This window comes from Paroedura picta, chromosome 10 (assembly GCF_049243985.1).
Source record: "Paroedura picta isolate Pp20150507F chromosome 10, Ppicta_v3.0, whole genome shotgun sequence".
Taxonomy (NCBI): Eukaryota; Metazoa; Chordata; class Lepidosauria; order Squamata; family Gekkonidae; genus Paroedura; species Paroedura picta.
Genome location: NC_135378.1, coordinates 27,817,895 through 27,829,992, shown reverse-complemented (window position 1 = coordinate 27,829,992; position 12,098 = coordinate 27,817,895). Strand labels below are relative to the sequence as shown.

The window sequence follows — 12,098 nt, the reverse complement described above, 5'->3', positions numbered from 1 at the left end:
CTTCCAGGGACTTTCGCCCTGCATCAGGCAAGGCATCTTGCAGATATCTTAGTCTGTACAAAGTTCACTCTCTATTTCTCTAATAGCAGGATGCTTTGCAAGAGGGAAAACCCATGATGGTCCCTCCATCAGTAGTAGTAAAGGTGGGGGGAGGCAGCAAAAGGAGGGCTAAGGGTGAGGGTAGTGATGTCACTTCTGGGAGTGTGGAAGGGGTGTGGCCATCTGACATCACTTCCATGGTTCTCAAAGTGTGACAAATTATTTCAGGGGCTGTTCCATGGTCAAAAGGTTGGAAAAGGCTGAATTAAAATATATGGTTGGGTTTATGCAAATATTTATTCATGTGCATATGTTTTAATTATAAACCACAGCATGCCTTTTACTCAATGTGCCTCGCACCTCACAATCACCTTCTCTTCCTCTCCCCTCAACAGTCTCCCTGTGAGTTAGGGGGCCCTGAGAGACCTCTGAAAGGACTATGACTGGCCCAAGATCACCTTAGCAGACTGCATGTGGAGGAGTGGGGGAATCAAAGTGGCTCTCTAGAGAAGAAGCCACCGCTCTTAACCACTACACCATGCTGATTTGGGAATAATCTGTGAAGTCACTCAAATGTTTGCAGATGTGATTGTGCTCAGGATGAACATGGCGATTAGGCATGGTTTGCATTTCCCTTGCAGGACTGGAGTGGGAGGGTGTGTGGCTGTTGTGCAGCAGATCCTTCCTTATCACGCATGTTCAGTTCCCCATGGAATTGGCTCTGCACAAAAGCCATGCACCGGGACCTAGCCGTCCTGTTAGAGAAGGAATGTATGGAATGTACTCAGCCCAGCAGTTCACGCTGGGCTCTAGTTTGCTCTTTCAGCCTAAACAGATGGCAGCTGCCAGGAGTCCCATTAATATTCGTGCTGTTCTGTCATAATGTTTGCACCAATGGTGAGGAAATTTGCATTTGTCAGACACTTCCCGAATGAGCAGCCTTTAATAGTTCTGCTTTGAGCCTTTTGTTTCATCCAGGGTCCAAGGAGATTCCTGCTTTGTGGGACAGGAAGAGGATGCTGTTTGCATCACCAGACTGGTGGGCCACTAGTGCAATCACAAAAGCCCTGGGATGAAACTAGAAGAGTGATATTTATTTCAGTTATTTATTTAGAAAAGTTGTGTGCCTCCTTGCCGGAGGACTTGTTTGGGTCAGGTGACACTGGATCAGCAACTGCAAAAAAAAAAAAAAATATATATATATATATATATATACAAACTGTCAAGAAGAAGAAGAAGAAGAAGAAGAAGAAGAAGAAGAAGAAGAAGAAGAAGAAGAAGAAGAAGAGTTGGTTCTTATATGCTGCTTTTCTCTACCCAAAGGAGGCTCAAAGTGGCTTATAGTCGCCTTCCCTTTCCTCTCCCCACAACAGACACCCTGTGGGGTAGGTTAGTCGGAGAGAGCCCTGATATTCCTGCTTGATCAGAGCAGTTTTCTCAGTGCCGTGGCGATGCCATGGTCACCCAGCTGGCTGCATGTGGGGGAGCGTAGATTCAAACATGGCTCGCCAGATTAGAAGTCCGCACTCCTAACAACTACCCCAACCTGGCTCTCTCGGAGACCACAAAACCCGGTTTGGCAACTAGCCAGTGTGATGTAGTAGCTAAGAGCAGCAGACTCTGATCTGGAGAACTGGGTTGGATTCTCCACTGTTCCTACATGAAGGCTTCTGGGTGACCTTGGGCCAGTCACAGTTCCCTCATAACATGTTCAGCCATACCTAACTCACAAGGAGAAGGGAAGGAGACAGGAAGCCACTCTAGAGAAAAGCAGGGGATCTCGGAAGGCCATTTTGTGAAACAATGGGTGGAATATCTCCTGAGGTTCCTTGCTTGCATGTCCTGCTGTCTCAGCATCTTTTTTTTCTTTTTTAAGCATCCTGGAGTGGGGGAATCATCGTTTCTTATAGGACATTTTTTGGCCCATTAGTTTTGGCCCATTGTTGATTTTTTATGCATATAATGAATTTCAATGCAAATGATTCCACTTAATGAGAGCCAGTGTGGGGTAGTTGTTAGGAGCAGCAGACGCTATTATGGAGAACCTGGTTTGATTCCCCACTCCTCTCCATGCAGACAGCTGGGTGACCATGAGCCAGTCCCAGTTCTCTATCAGCCTCACCAACCTCACAAGGACCATTTACACACTGGGAACTTCACTGCGCCAGATCCCATGCAGGAGCACAAATCGAGGGTGGATGAGGCAAACTGGGCCAAATGCTCCCCCATGTGGGTGCAGGAAGAGGTGGGGCAACCTGCCACGACTAAAACTCCAGCCTGCAGCCCGGCATGAAACCTCCCGTGCGTAAACACTCAAGGTTTCTCTTGTGGGGAGAGGAAAGGGAAGGTGCTTGTAAGCTGCTTTGGATAACTTTGTGTAGGGAAAAGTGGGATATATAAAGCCAGCTCTTCTTCTCTTCTTAGGTTTCTTTTTTAATGTGGAAACCATGAGCAAAAGATCAAAACAAATCGACAACAAATCAGTATGCAAAAAGATGTGTTTTGTAGCGAAGGATTAAAAAAATCAACAGCTTTCTGATACCAGAAAATAAGATGGAAGGAAAGAAGAAATTCATTGTCATCTCGGTTTTTCAGCATAAATGATGCTCTTGAAAAGTATTGTTGTCTTGTCAATGCACAAAATGAAAAGGTTGAGATATTGAGCTGTGTTCAGTTCCTGGCAGGTACAGGAAGAAAATGGAGAAAAGCACCATTCAAAAGTACCCCACGAATGGCTTCTACTTATAAATAGAGTTTTGAGGTAAACCTGTCTGGAACATAGATTTTTAATTTATTGCTGACATAAAAGTAGATAAATTTTGCAGGTAACATCTCTCCTAGATGAAGTAGCTCAGTTCAAACTTGACTTTCCTCTTGAGTTTCCTTTCCTGAATTCATTTGACGACGTAACTCAAAACCAGACTTGAAATGCAGGGGGGGGGGCGGGTTTGTGGGATGGAAAGCTGTTAGCTTGCAGATGTCTGCTGAATTAGGGCAGCTGCTTTGTGTCAGTAACAAAAAACTCACTTTTACTACCAACTTGGAAAAATATGCTTGCCTCGGGGCTTTTGGAGGAAAGTGAATTCAAATCATTACTGCAAAGAAATTCTGCAGAAAATTGATAAGGCAGTATATTTCAGAATGTCTTGTAGAGGAACTTCACTTTGCAGCACACTAGAAGAAGCGTGAGATTAGAATTTCACACACTTTTTAAAAGGTACCTTCTCCAGTTCCCTCTTAACGCTCACACAAGTTGCTTGAAAACTCTCAACAGCTGTTTGGTGCGTGTGCTCCTCCTTGTGTAATGCAAAGATTTCAAAATGGCAGCTATGGACAGGAGACAGCAACTTAGTTTGGGAGAATTCCCATTGAAAGAGAGAAGTTCTGTTGTATTCAGTCTATGTAGAAGCCCACCAACTGCACATTTCCCCATAGTCTAATGGCCAACAGAAGGATTTTTCAAGTGGATATGGTTTTGTGACAGCGGCCATAGTAAAGAGAACAGTCGGATGAAATTGAAGGAGAAGGCTGTCTGGATCCAAATTGCAATCTTTAGATATGTTCTTCAGAGTGCCAAGTAGTGCTGAAGTTGAGAGATTTGGAACCTCTGTCCCAAAAAAGAGTTCGTGCAGTGAAGGACTGAAGGAGAAGCCTGGCTGGATCCAATGATCTTTAGATGTGGTTTTCAGATTGTCAAGCCGTGTTGAAATTCAATGATTTGGAACCTCTGTGGAGGAAAAAATGACTTTGTAAAGCGAAGTACTTGAGGAGTACTTGCATGTATTTCTTAAGAACAAAAACAAATTCAGCCTAAATGATTGGTGTAGTGTACGAACTTGTCTTCTTGTTGAGAGAACAAAGTTTCGCAAATCTAATCTTCTAAATAATAAATAAAATATTGCAACAATTAATTATTTATGTCATGCTGTACAGTGTTCAAATCTCTCTTCGTACCATAGGCGTATCAATGTCTGGGTTACTTTTTAATATGCTTAGATATATATGAGTATTGAGCACTTGACCTGCATTAAAAGCAATGAGAATTGAATAGACAAATAGTATAAAGCTCCTATCGTATTTTGTGCTCTGCAGAATCATCATAGTAATACAATTCCACCATCTCTTCTCTAAGAGAATATAAAACAACTATCCTATAATAGCTGTGGGACAAGGATAACTTACCGTTTCAGCCATGTTGCTTTGAGGATTAAAGATTTTGTCTTTCCTTTGGATTAATTAAAACATGCAAGTCTTTGTTTCTGCACCATTTTCTGCTTCCATATCACCAGGTCTTCCCCATGTCATATGTACACTTTCAAGCATTGGTTCTTGATCCGTAATCAATCAAGAAATGTAGAAAACTTGAATAGACAGCATAATGGAAATGTACAAGAGCCACAACAACAAATAGATTTGCAATTATATTCAAAACTATAACTATTCAAAACTCTTCCCTACCGATAGAATAACACTCTCCCAGTAGAATGCTCTGGATGGGAAAAACTTAAGTACTGTCAGCAAGCAGCCTACTTTTCTCGTCGAATATTAAATGGGTGACACAAGAGCCAGTTTGGTGTAGTGGTTAGGAGGGCGCACTTCTAATCTGGCATGCCGGGTTTGATTCTGCACAACCCCACATGCAGCTAGCTAGGTGACCTTGGCCTCGCCACGTTACTAATAGAACTGTTTTGACCGAGCAGTGATATCAGGGCTCTCTCAGTCTCGCCCACCTCACAGGGTGTCTGTTGTGGGGAGAGGAAAGGGAAGGTGACTGTAAGCCGCTTTGAGCCTCCTTCAGGTAGAGAAAAGTGGCATATAAGAACCAACTCTCCTCCTCCTCCTCCTCCTCCTCCTTCTTCAAGTGGGAAAGAGTTGGATACTTTGGGGAATGAGACAGCTGAGGAGGGATAACTCATTAACCCCTTTATCCTTTGTCAGCTTAACACAGATGCCAAGCCAGGTACATTACTGAAATCCTTGAAATGGCAGAATAATCCATGGAAGGGTCCCCAAAGTCAATGCTAATTAAGGACAGGGCAACAGTTCATTATTTATGAAGCACAAGAGTTCCCCAGATAATGCTTGGCCTGCATTGTATTGCAGTGCCACAGGAAGCCAAGTGGATCAGGTAGAGTCTTTTGGAAGTGGATTGGATGGAGAAGCGTGAAGAATTCTTCTGCAAGAACATGGCAAACAGTAAAGCCAAAGTAATTTGCAGCCGCAGTTCTTGGAAGAGTTAGGCTCTTCTAAGCCCGTTGACTTCAGTGGGCCAAGAAGGGAGTAACTCTGTTTTGTTTTGTCCTGTTAACTTTGCAATTGCTGTGAGTTATGGGTTTTTATCACCATGCTGGTGACGCCTTACTAAATCACTCCAGCATGAATCTGTATTATCAGGAACTTTATTGATAAAGATTTGCTGCTATTTTGGTCAAGTTTCTGGTACTGCTTTTACTGCCTTTTTCACATCAAACCTCCTTGACAGGCCCTTTTATTGGCTGAGGACAAACTGACCATGCAGAATAATAAATGGATGTCACAAAGTTGTAAAAAACCTGGCATGATGGAAACATTTAGATCCAGAAATTAAGTTCTGCCCTAATACAGAATGGCAATAAATTATGTATGTGCATACATATGAAAGTGCTCCATGAAAAACATCTAGTTAGTAGTAATATTATGTAGGTTATGTATGTGGATATTTGTTCCTGCAAGAGAGTTCACATATCTGAGCTTGCATCAGGACTTGGCTCCTCGATTCTCAGTTCGGATTCATTAGAATGTTTTAGGGAGCCAATCACCAGAGCATGTTTAGTAGCCAATTGCAAGGGTGCATTAACAACCAATAATGTGTCCAGTGGGCATGGCCTGGAGCAGTTGGCTATCTATATACAGCCTGTTTGTTCTCCCTGTTGCTGTTCAATTTTCCTCCATGTTGGAGCTGAAGTGCCTGGATTCCCACTGAACCCACAGATTTAATAGATATAAATATATTAACACAAAACTCAAATGTTCTTTGAGAGATTATTATTTCCCTACCAGTGACTTTCCTTTTTCCATTCTTCTGTTTTGTGGAAAAGTCATAGCAAATTTGAGGTAAATGTCTGCATTCTTGTTAAATTCTAAGTCACCAGTACGTAAGAATAAGGTGGTGATTCTCGTTGACATCAAGTAGCTTCTGACCTAATGAATCTTCAAGTATTTAAAAGAGTGCCATATAGAGCAGGGGTAGTCAACCTGTAGTCGTCCAGATGTTCATGGACTACAGTTCCCATGAGCCCCTACCAACATTTTGCTGGGGGTTATGGGAATTGTAGTCCATGAACATCTGGAGGACCACAGGTTGACTGCCCCTGATATAGAGGATGGAGCAGAGTTGTTCTCTCTTGCCCCAGGGGGACGGACCAGAACCAGTGGGATGAAATTAATTCAAAAGAAATTTCATCTCAACATCAGAAAGAAGTTCCTCACATAGCGGTTTCTCAGTGGAACAGTCTTCCTCGGGAGGTGGTGGGTTCTTCATCTTTGGAAATCTTTAAACAGATGCTGGATAGCCATCTGATAGAGAGGCTGATTCTATGAAGACTTAAAGGGGGTGGCAGGTTACAGTAGATGAGCGATAGGGTTGTGAGTGTCCTGCACAGTGCAGGGGTTGGACTAGATGACCCATGAGGTCCCTTCCAGCTCTATTATTCTATGATTCTATGATTCTATGAATTAATGATATCAAAAAATGCCTGTCATTAACAGCCTTGCCCGGGTCTTACAAACTGAGGACCATGGCTTTCTTGACTGAGCCTTCCTGCTTTTCTGCTGCCTTCAGCTTTTCCTAGCATTATTGTATTTTCCAGTGACCCTTGTATAGTGACCAAATTACAATAGTCTCAGTTTAGTCATTTTGGCTTCTCGGAGAGTACAGCCTTGACTTGATCTGGACCCACTTATTTACCTTTTTGATGGTCCATGGTATCTCTAAAATCTCCTCCAACACCACATTTCAAAGGAATCAGCTTTAAGTGATCCTTTTGTGATTTATATTTTCACTAAGGGTCATTCTGCATGGCAGCGGCTGTGCTGGGCTGCTGATGGTACAGTACTGCAGAGTTTTATGCACAAATATTCTAGCATGTGAAAACAGAAATAAATTTCTAAAGACATTTACGTAGAAGCAGTAGTTCTTACTAATCAGGGCCCCTTTCAGGAAATGTTTTCTGATGCTTCAACTACTGTTTCCCAAATCTGTTTTCAGTATTTCCTTCCAATTTGATTTATAGTCAAATTATTATTTCAGTAAATCTCTCAAAGGCCAAATACATTCTTGTTTGGCCTGCTTATCTCCTCCTGAGAAATTTATAATATCTAGAATGACTCCAGTCTATCAGACAATTCTCTGTACTGCAATTTTTATTCAACTACTAGTCATAAAGCCTGTTGCATTCTGTAATATAGTGGGCACTAGCTCATGGTTTGGTGTGGGTTTAGTGCTGACAACCCTAAGAGGAGGTCTCTCCGTGCACAGCAGTCTTGACCCTAGTCAGGTTTATGCACACCTGGGGGGTGTGGAATTCTAGAACATGAACCTACACCAATCTGGCAACCTGACCTCCTTTCTGCAATGGTTTCTTGACCTGAAATAGGTCAGGGGGTGCTAGGTGGCTGGTTGGGTGGCTGCGGAAGAGTTACACATTTTGAGGCCCCCCTTCCAAGCCTCAAGGAATATGTACAGACCAGGAGATCTCCTGGAATTGCTGCTCATCTCCATAAAGATCATCTCCCCAGGCAAAAATGGCTGCTTTGGAGGGGTGACTCTGTAGCACTGTATCCCAATGAGGTTTAGGGATGCCAGCCTCCAGGTGGGGTCTGAGAATCCCCAGGAATTACAGCTCATCTCCAGGCAGTTAGCCTGAAGGGAAAGCTCTCTTTCTCCCCCCCCCCCCCCCAATATGCAGTTTTTCAAAATGAATGTAGGTGGCCACAGACACTCCTTGTCTAGCACAGTCTGTTGCTTGGCTGGTGATGTCTGCCCTTCTGAAGCCTGAAGCCTGCTGCTGGCAACCGCATTTCCTGTTGTTGTCTGCAAGGCCAAGTTGTTACCTAATAAAAGTGGATCACCTAGTTCCCCTCAAAGTCTCACTTCCCTTTTTCCTGTTAACTCCACTTGAAATTCTGGGCCACTTATGCCCTTGATTTCATAGGACCCTCCTGGCAAATACTGATTTTATTTATCAGCCAAGCTTGAGAAAAGTCACTTAAGTTCCTATGTCTCTCCAGACATTTACTTGTTCACCATTTACAGTTTCAGGCTATATATATTCTTTATTTACTTTCCAGACCTGCAGGACCCATGCTGGCCTGTCCGTCTGTCTGCACCCCAAAATATAGTTGAGAGCAGCCCTTTCACTGTAGATGTGGATCTTACAAGGGTGTTAGAAGTCCCTCCCCTTGCCTCTTCCTCCTGTTTTGGAAATGTTTTGCTAGTTGTAATGAGAGCCACTAGTCCCGTAAAGTTGTTGTAAGCACAACTGAGCTAAACATTTTTTCATTAAATGATTTCTGGAACTAAACTGATATGGGCAGTTACATTTTCAGTGTAGCACCACAGGACAATGCATGGATGGAAGCTGCACCTGTATGAGCTCACATGCACAAAAGAAGCCCCATTATAATGTCTGCAGAGAGCTCAATTTACCGCCTGTTAATAACAGCACTTGAAATGGCTGATCAATAGTCCCTTACTCTAAATAGTCTTGATGTATGCTTGTACATTTTATGCAGCACCATTAGTAATTTTTTAGAAAAAGAAATAATGTTGTGCTTTTCTTCAGAAGAATTTTATTTTATTTTTTTCAAATACAGCCTTAAGCATGGTATGATTATTATAATCACTTATCCGGATGTTCTTTTTTAGATCGGTAGAAGATTCATGCGTTTGCTTTTAATGCATGCTGCAGTTACCATAATCCCCAAACGTTTAATATTTCCTTTTGTTATTTGCCATTTATTTCTTTTTCTTCTTTAAGATCTGTTTTTTTTTAAAGCACCTATGGAACATAGCAAGATACTAAAAGTGCAATTGCAAACAGAATTGCACCCTTCTTAGCTAGTCTCAGTTTAAGGATTTGCAGGGCCCATAGCGCCAAAGCCAGTTTAAGAAGAAGAAGAAAAAGAGTTGGTTCTTATATGCCGCTTTTCCCTACCTGAAGGAGGCTCAAAGCGGCTTACAGTCGCCTTCCCATTCCTCTCCCCACAACAGACACCCTGTGGGGTGGGTGAGGCTGAGAGAGCCCTGATATCACTGCTCGGTCAGAACAGTTTTATCAGTGCCATGGTGAGCCCAAGGTCACCCAGCTGGTTGCATGTGGGGGAGCGCAGAATCGAACCTGGCATGCCAGATTAGAAGTCCGCACTCCTAACCACTACACCAAACTGGCTCTCAGATTTGCAGGACCTTAGCAGAGCACATCTGCTGTAACAACAGGACACTCTTCCCAAGGATAGTTGGAACTAGGGTTGAGCACTTTGTCATGATTTGGTCGCCTCGGCGATAACTGAAGCACGAGGCAGCCAGCGCAGTGGCATAGAGAGGAGGGGCAGTGGTGGCAGCAGTGTGACAGCTGATAGCCACACACAGGCATGGAGTTCTCTGCCTGTGTGTGGCCACTTGCTGGCATGCCGACAACCGCCGCTCCTCTTCTCCGCACCGTGGTGCTGGCCTCCTACACACCATCTCGGGCTTCGTTGATTTCTAACGCGGACGAACCATGCTGAAGCGCTCAGCCCTAGTTGGAAACTTTGAACCAACCTTCAGTTTCTCCCCTCCCTCTTGCGGTTCGCAAGCAGCATAAGAATGAAGAACCTCTCGCCACAGTCTGAAGGCCCCCTAACCGTAGAGCACTGTGGGGTCCCTGGGACCATGGGGCTTATAGCATTTTCCACGTGTGCTACTAGGATAAACTACTTCTGTCTTTAGCACATTAATATCAGTGGACTCTGAAGGATGTAACTCCCCTTAGGATGGCACTGAATTATAAGCAGTGTCTAGTGCTTTTGGGGGAGGAAGAAAAAGAGTAGGCTGGTGATGGCTTCTTATATGGGTAGCACAACTTGAAGCAGAGTTAGATGTCTGGAAGTTCATTGAAGCCAGTGGGCTTAGAGACCTGGATAGACAAGGCAAGCCTGATCCCATCAGATCTCAGAAGCTAGGCAAAGTTGACCCTGGCTTCTGGAAGGGCAACCTCCAGGGAGTACTAGGGTCATGACTCAGGGGCAGCCAATGGCAAACCATCCCTGAGTGCTTCCTTCCTGGCAGCTAGACCATATTTATGATCTCCTAGCTTGTCTCCAGATTTGAAATGATGTTCTCATCCAGTCTGATCTTGGCTGTTCTCATACAGTTGATTAAGTCTTCCTTAATATCAGCCTATTTGAACCAGGGCAGGTTGTCCCACCTCTTCCTGCTCCTGGACGGGGAAGCATTTGCTCCAGTGCACCTCGTCCTCCCCAGATTTGTGCTCCAGCATGGGAGTCGGGGCAGTGAAGTTCCCAGTGCAGAAATGGTATGTTTCTCTATCCAGTCCTTATTGCAGATGACCTTAATGCTACAATTGGTCAAGATTATGGGTGTTTAGTTAAAAAAACACTTAGGCTGTGAGTCAAAAGAAACTATTTCTATACAACTATTGTCTATACAATAGTTCCCCCCCAATAAATAAAATAAAATAAAAATAAAGGATAAGACAATTAATGCTGCAGATCTTAAGAAAATTAGTCATTCTAAATGAACAAAAAGGAATTGATGAAAAGGATCTCTTGCCTACATTTTACACATGCCATGCAATCAATCAATCAACCAATCAAACAATCAAGGGCCTAGAAGAGGGGGTGATGGCACTACACAGCTTCTAGCAATCTACAGGAGTTGGTTCTTAATCTATAATCTATATCTTCAGATATAGATTATTTTTCATTTTAAAAACTTTCTAAACTCAACAGAGTGGATGCATCCAGTTTTTTTTTTAAGAATAGCTTCCTAAGTCTGCTTCTCTGCCTAAAGCAGAGTTCTATTCAAAACAATAGAAGTTGAATTCTTTCTCTTCTTACCAAACTTGTGTACATGACAAACCAGGGCCAGGCCATGGCCAGGCAGCTGGGAAATTTACATTTGAAAACAGACCATTTGACCCACTCTGCCTGTCCCACTAATAACAAGATTAACCAAACAGTTTAACCCTTTGACTGGCAGTCTGTGGCTGGCTCTTGCTAAAAGACAAAGCCCCACACAGCTGACATGACATCACAAGGAGCTCACCTGAGTTGCCTGGAGAGGAAGGGCCTTGGAGGTGGGGGGGGGGATACCTACACACACTAGGAGTCAGACAGGGGGCCAACAACCAAGGAGAAACTGGAGGCCAGCTTGTTGAGAAAAAATGTATTCCCTTAGCAGAGTTACTGCAGTTTAAGTTAGCAGAGTTATTGTATAAATAATGGGACCAGATGAGGCAGATTTACTGTATATAAAAAGACAAACTTTACTAGTTAAACAGGGTAAGGGAACTGGAAGTTAAAAAACAAGAAAATACTTACCTCATTACAGGAGCTGTCTACCTTAGCTGCTAAATGGTTGAGATTCAAGATGGATCTGCTTCTCTACCTAAAGCAGATTTCTTCTCAAAACAATGGGAGGAAGTAGAATTTTTTTCTTCTTGCCAAAATTGTCTACATGACAAACCAGAGTCAGGCCATTGCCGGGCAGCTAGGAAATTTACATTTGAAAACAGACCACTCTCCCTGTCCCACTAGTAACAAGATTAAACAAACAGTTTAACCCTTTGACTGGCAGGCCGTGGCTGGCTCTTGCTAAAAGACGAACTCCCACACATCTTACATGACATCACAAAGATCTGACATGAGTTGCCCAGAGAGGAAGTGATGCCTCTTACTAGCCTTGGCGGGGGGGTGGGGGGTGGGATATCTAAACTGGGGGTCAGACAAGGGGCCAACCTCCAGAGAGAAACTGGAGACCCACTGACATGACATCACAAAGAGCTCAGCTGACTTGCCAG

The 12,098-nt window shown here is 43.5% G+C and overlaps 1 protein-coding gene and 1 long non-coding RNA gene across 2 annotated transcripts in view; one reads left to right on the top strand and one right to left on the bottom strand.

The window, feature by feature from the left end:
- KCTD8 (potassium channel tetramerization domain containing 8) overlaps positions 1-12,098 on the top strand; it is an 85,614-nt gene that overhangs the window by 42,120 nt on the left and 31,396 nt on the right. The gene's annotated exons all lie outside the window — the stretch shown is intronic.
- LOC143819812 (uncharacterized) lies at positions 2,871-11,842 on the bottom strand. Its single transcript, XR_013225100.1, has 3 exons — positions 11,620-11,842; positions 4,222-4,400; positions 2,871-3,766 (listed from the first exon to the last, which is right to left on the bottom strand). It is a non-coding gene; the product is annotated as an uncharacterized LOC143819812 (long non-coding RNA).